The sequence below is a fragment of the Arachis ipaensis genome, chromosome B05 (genome assembly GCF_000816755.2).
Source record: "Arachis ipaensis cultivar K30076 chromosome B05, Araip1.1, whole genome shotgun sequence".
Taxonomy (NCBI): Eukaryota; Viridiplantae; Streptophyta; class Magnoliopsida; order Fabales; family Fabaceae; genus Arachis; species Arachis ipaensis.
This window is the reverse complement of record NC_029789.2, coordinates 7622273-7628867: the sequence shown is the minus strand read 5'-3', so window position 1 is coordinate 7628867 and position 6595 is coordinate 7622273.

The following is a 6595-nucleotide window of genomic DNA, read 5'->3' as shown; positions in this document are numbered from 1 at the left end:
CATTATTGATACACTCACAGTTCACATACATGTGTAATTTATTGACTTTATTTATTTGATTAAGTTATTGAGTTTATTTAAAATACACTCGTAAATTATAGAATAAATATCCATTCAGTTCCTAATAATTATCTCGAAAAGACAATGAAGTCTCCAAAAAAAATATTTCAATTTAGTCTTTAATTTTTTTTTTGAGACTGATTAATTTCTGTGCAAAAAAAAATAATATTAACTTTTTTTTTTGACACAGGAACTTCGTTATTCTTTTAAAGTAATTATTAGAGATCGAATTGAATTTTTTTTTCTACGACCTGTTTTGAGTTTTTCTCTATTTGAAGGAAAACGGAGATTATATATGCATGAACCTTGGGTTATAATATATAGGGGAGTAGGAGGGCACATGGACTAAAAAGCAAAGCAGAAAGCATTGGTTAGCATTAAGTCGGAGTTGTCGGAAAATGTTGGAACCGATTCTCAAGTCATAATAATGAACGTGTGGCAGTGTTTGGAGTATTACTGTTCCTAGGGATCGGAGGTTAATGCAGCCCTTCCATCATTGAAGGAAAAGTCAAATTTAGGTGAATTTGTTGTAGTGAAATTAATGTGCATGCTTCTCGTTGACTTTTCCTTTTACACTTCTTTTATATTGTTGACACCATTAACGTTGGTGGCTAGCTATATTCTCATGTATGATTCTAACCATGCACTAGTTTTTATTTTTTTTCAACATACACTGTGTTAGGATTTTTGTTTAAAAAATGTGAGAGAACCACTTAATAAAACTAGCTAATGAAAATTATAAATATTAAACTTATGTTTTTTAATAAAATTATTATTCTAAAATTTAACGATAAAAAAAATATAATTATTATATATGTAACATTATTAGCAAGTTATAGCCGACAATTAATTGAGCATGAGCATAAGTAGAAAGTATTGAAAATACTGGATCTTACCATTCCCGTTTTTAGTTGAAGCTTTTATGGTTTGATGCAGTACAAGTTTTCATTTTCATCTTTCAAGCATTGCACACATACAGGTGTCTATAAATGTTTACTAGAATTAGCAGAAGCTTCTAGCGACTTTGAACATACGTAGCAGCTTTGCCTTGGAGTCAATAACGATGATGAAGGCAGGGTTTATCCGAAATTTGAATAACAATTATTTTGGCCATTGACTTCAAACATAGGCGGTGGGAGACCTTAGACTACACACACGACTGACGTGACGCTATTACACAAAAGAATCACAGAGTATTTCCTTAAAATTCTGAAATAACATATAATCATACAATGACTAAAGATTTTTATCTAAATAATGTATAAACTCTTGATGAAAATAGATGGGTGGATACTGAAGGTTGGAAAGAAAATTTAAGGAGTAAGACTCAACGGTACAACTGTTTTCTAAGCAAACTTTTGTTTTGTTTCTATGGAAGTGTGAGACTAATAATTTAAAAATATTAAAAATATTATATGTGCATAAAAATTATCGGTTGTTATAAATTTATATATATATAATATTTAATTTATTTTTAATATATATTTATATAAATAACTAATTTAATAATTATTTTTTATACATATGGTATAATTTAATAATTGTCAATAATGTTATGCAGTAAAAGACGTCTTATTAATTCTTATTTGAACTCTAAATTATAACTATTAAAAAAACATATCACATGTAAAAGACGATAATTTTATTGAATTCAATCCGTTAAAATAACTTAATTTCATAAAAAAGTTTAGGGAGTTAACTATAGTATAATTCAATTAAATCATTTTTTTTATTTTTGATTTTGAAAATTAAAAAATTAAGATTGTAAAAGGTTATTTTCTGTTTTATTTGATAACAGACCTGTTTTTTAATTAACCGATTATTTAGTCGGTTCGGTTAAGTAATCTGACCGTATAAAATAAAGAATAAAAAAAATCGGATTGAACCGTCCGATTTTGATGAAAACTAACGAACTTGACGATTTTGTGTAATTTGGAAAAAAAAAAAAAGCCCTAACCCTAATGTCTAATGCCCTAAACGGCTACTCCTCCCCTGAAGCTTGAAAACTATCTATCTTCGTCACCTCATCACACCATAGTCTCTCAATCTCACTCAATCTCACTCCAGAACTGACGATCGCTGGCCATCTCCTCTGCTTCGTTGTTGGCTTTGGTGCGTCTCCAACAACGTCGCATCAGTGGTTTTCCTGTGCCATCGTGTCTTTGGCTCGCAAGCAATCTGCCTCATCGCATCTCCTTGCTCCCTGTCTCTTGTCGTCGTCGTCGCGTCTTTTCTGTCACTGCTGTCTTTCCCTCACCAAAGTCTGTTTCACTGTGCTCATCCAGGCTGATCTCTTCACTTTTGTGCGTTCATGAAGTAAAAGTGAAATCCATTCTTTCTATTTTTTTTAGTTATTCAGTTGGATTTAATTTGATTAAATGAGTGAATAATTTATTAATAATGTTACATTGTTAATTATGAATCTGTTTATTTTATATTGTTAATTATAACTTGTTGAATTTGTTAATTAATGCGAAATCTTGTCAATTTCATAAGCATGATGAGCACCAAAAATATTATTGCATAACTTCAGGAGGGCTGAAGTTTGTTCATACTCTGACCCAACACTAAGGTCCAGGTCCAAATGAGAGGCTCAATTCAAAAGATTGACCCTCACTCTACACCGACCTCCCCTCAAGAAGTCGGTTCTAACCACAACTTGCTCTAAGGAGGTCGGAGATGAAGATTAGCTGGCAAATAACACTTATTCAAATAAGTAACTGCCCCTAAAATCTCTCAATCCACTTTCAAGAGCCATATCTCAACTTTTCCAAAATAAAGGGACGATTATCCTCCTTAAAAGGTGGAACTACTACAACGGTGGTTATTTGTTCACCACTATAAATGCATTGACATCCCTCAAGTATCTCTAAGTTCCAATACTCTCTAAACTTGCTCAGACCCCTGCTGACTTAAGTTTCGGAATGTCTTTGCAGGTACCACCCTCCATTCTCTCTCACGCACAAGTCGGACGGAGGCTCCCAGGCGCAAACCTGCTCGAAGACTTTTTCCATTAGGCGATTGGGCCAACCCAACGAGTCCAGCCCATTAATCTCTAATTACCCATCGTAACAAAATTATTTCAAATAACACTGGAAACACATAAATAACTTCAGTAAAGCTATTTGTTCATAAGCGCAAGAAAAAATATCAACAAATAAGTCATTTTTCTTTTTTTGTCTTTAATATGTGTCTCGACAAAAATAATAGTGAGTCAAAAACCAAGCACAAGATAAAAAAATTTTCGGTGAATAGAAAATTAGTCAAATTTTATCCCAGGATAAAGACATGATGTATGATTTTGTATCTATCTCCTACTCCAAAATGATTTTTCATTTTTGTGTTTCCCAGTGTCTTCATATTTCTATCCTGAGAGAGAGTTATTAAACGTGGCACATATATAATGCCTCGTTAAATTATTCAATAACATCACCAAAGAATGGACATTGAAAGAGCTTAGACAGATAATGCAAATGATCACAACATTAGGAAACAATGGCACAAAAATGAAGCTAAACTTTAATGCTGCCATCTTTCAAAAACAATCAAGTATAGAAGGCAGAGTACAAAATAAGATACTATTTTATTAAGTTAAGATACTATTGTAGTAGTATTAACTAATTTTATATCTATCTTTAAATTAGTTATTTTTAGAATTTGAGACTTGGTTGTTCTTAAAATATTGGTGAAGATATATATTTTAATTTTTAAATTTTTAACTATTTTATATTTTTTAGAATAAAGGACAAATAGGTTCTTGACCTTTTTTTTCCATGGATATTTTAGTCCCCAAAGATTAGAAAATACATTTATGTCCCTGACCTTTCCAAAACGCGGACAAATTTACTCCTCCGTTGAAGTGACTCTATTGGACATGACGGAAAAGTCTGACGCAGCTCCCGTGGCGCTGACCTGGCTGTTACGGGAGCACACATGATATGTAACTTTTCAAAACAAGACATATTAATCCTCCCACACTAAAACGACGCCGTTATTTTTATGCTGGCATTGTGCATTGTATTCTTTGTACCTGATTCCCTTTATGTAAATAACTGCTAGATTTGCACCCCCAATTAGAACCTTCTGTATATCATCAAAGCAAAGAAAGAATTTATGCTTATGACATTCTCCCATATCGTACCATGAGCTATAAAAAACTCTTCATAAAAGCATAAAGTTATGTTTTCATAAGGCCAAATGCGATATCAAATTAACCAGACTTTAGCATAAAATTTTGAGAATTGAGACAATAAAAGGTGAGAACTATGGTGGCCATCATAGAATTTTGAGAATTGAAACAAAACCAGAGAAGGTTATATATTGAGAGAACAATAAAAGGTAAATACAATGTGATACAATAGATCTTTTATATACCAACAAAATTATAACCAATTAGCCAATCATAACTCAGCTACTAATAATCTCTGTTAACAATTTCTAACTAACCCCACAAAGGAAGAATCTGATTTGAGAAGACTAATACAGTTGATTCCTCAACAAATTATCAAATGCCAAAGACTAATACAGTTCAACCACTCAAAGCAAAACTTGACCAATATCATGCTTCACCAATTGGCAGAAACAAACATCAAAAGCTACCAAAGCTATTTCAAGAAATTTGAACCAAATGTTTAACCACCTTAACACAAAGTAAAAAAAGAAGCTAAGTTGAACTTAATTAACAGTTGCAGAAGCTATACCAAAAATATGAAACTTTGAAATGAAACATAGAATTATGGTTGAAACTTCACACTTCTGAAGGAGCAATCAGAATTTCTGGTTGAACTGGCATTCGGTTTGAGCCGGAAATGATAACCTTCCATGTCCCAGGCCCAAAAGCCAGCGGCACCGATGAATAAACCCTCATTGTTGTCACCACACCCGAGTGCCACGCGCGCAACCCTCCTTCAAAATGTGAGCGTTTTGGTGGAGAAATAGCCGAATGTGAAGGAACCCTCATCGTAGGAGACCTGATACTGGCAGACCTTATTCCGATTACATCCGAAGAGTCAAGGCGGCAGCAGAGAGGGGCGTCAAACGACGTCGCTTCCGGTGTCAAGCACCATGTACACGTACCTAGCTGGGATTCTAACCCCGAGGCGCGTGAAGTACTCGCCACTTCCTTAAGCTAGACCCGAGATGACTGAGCTGCTGAAACCCGAACCGGATCTGGGAGAACGGGGCCTGGCGTGGGTCCGGTTGGTAGCTGCGACAATGGAGGTTAGGGCGTGGACCCTGGCGGCGTCTTGTTGGAGCCTCAGGTTGAAGAGCTGGTTAGATGTTGAGGAAGGAGTTGAAGGTGGCTGAGGACAATGACCCACTTCACACATTTCACCATTTCTGTGCATTCGAAGGATTATGGCTCATAAATTTGAAAGATTGGGAGTCTGGGTGAAACGGCGTTATTTTGGTGTGGGAGGACTAATATGTTCTGTTTTGAAAAGTTACATGCCACGTGTGCTCCGTAACGGCCAGGTCAGCACCACGGGAGTCACATCAGACTTTTCCGTCGGGTTCAACGGAGTCACTTCAACAGAGGGATAAATTTGTCCGCGTTTTGAAAAGGTTAGGGATATAAATGTATTTTCCAATTCTTGGGGGCAAAAATGTCCGCAGAAAAAAATGTTAGGACCTATTTGTCCTTTACTCTATTTTTTATTTACGTGACACTGATTTTACCGGTTTAACATGTAATTTATCGGTTGAACCAGTAAACTAATGAATTAATAAGTTGACCGATTTAATTACTGGTTCGGTTCTTACAACTATGCTAGCGGAACGAAAAAATTTCATGAATAATTATATATAGAAAGGATATTAAGTTACTAGAAATGTCTGATAATTAATTTTTTTAATCAAATCCAACTAAATTAAATTTATATATATGCATTTTTTACATTCTCATTCCCGTACTTCTTTTTCCTCCTTTTTTTTTCACCTTCATTGTCGTCGTCGTGGTCGTCGTTATCATCATCATCATCATCATCATCTTTTTTCTCTACCTGCTTCTCCTTCTCTTTTCTTTCTTTCTCTTCTTTCTCTACCTCCTCTACATTTTTTTTCCTTCTCCTCCTCTTCCTTCTTTTTTTCCTCTTTTTTTTTGTTTTTCTCTTCCTCCTTCTTCATTATTATCATCATCATCATTATCATCATCATCATCATCATTTTTCTTATTTCACCTTTTAACAAGAACTTGTGTTACAGTTAAAAAATTTTAGTGTAAAAATTAAAAAAATTTCTATGTTACGGTTAAAAAATTTTAGTACTATCTTTTGATATATTTTTCACAATTCAAAACTCTCTCATTCTCTTTTTCTTTATTATTATCATCTTTTTTTCTTTTTTATTTCACATTTTTATAATTATTCTTATTTCACCTTTTTAATAAGTATAAAAAAAATAAAAAAATAAAACATGCATCAATAACTATCAGAAAAAAGAGATGAAAAAAATAAAAAAAATTATAGTACTAAGTACTAACAATAATAATAAAAGAACGACAATAAAAAAACAAAAAAAAATACAAAAAAAATAC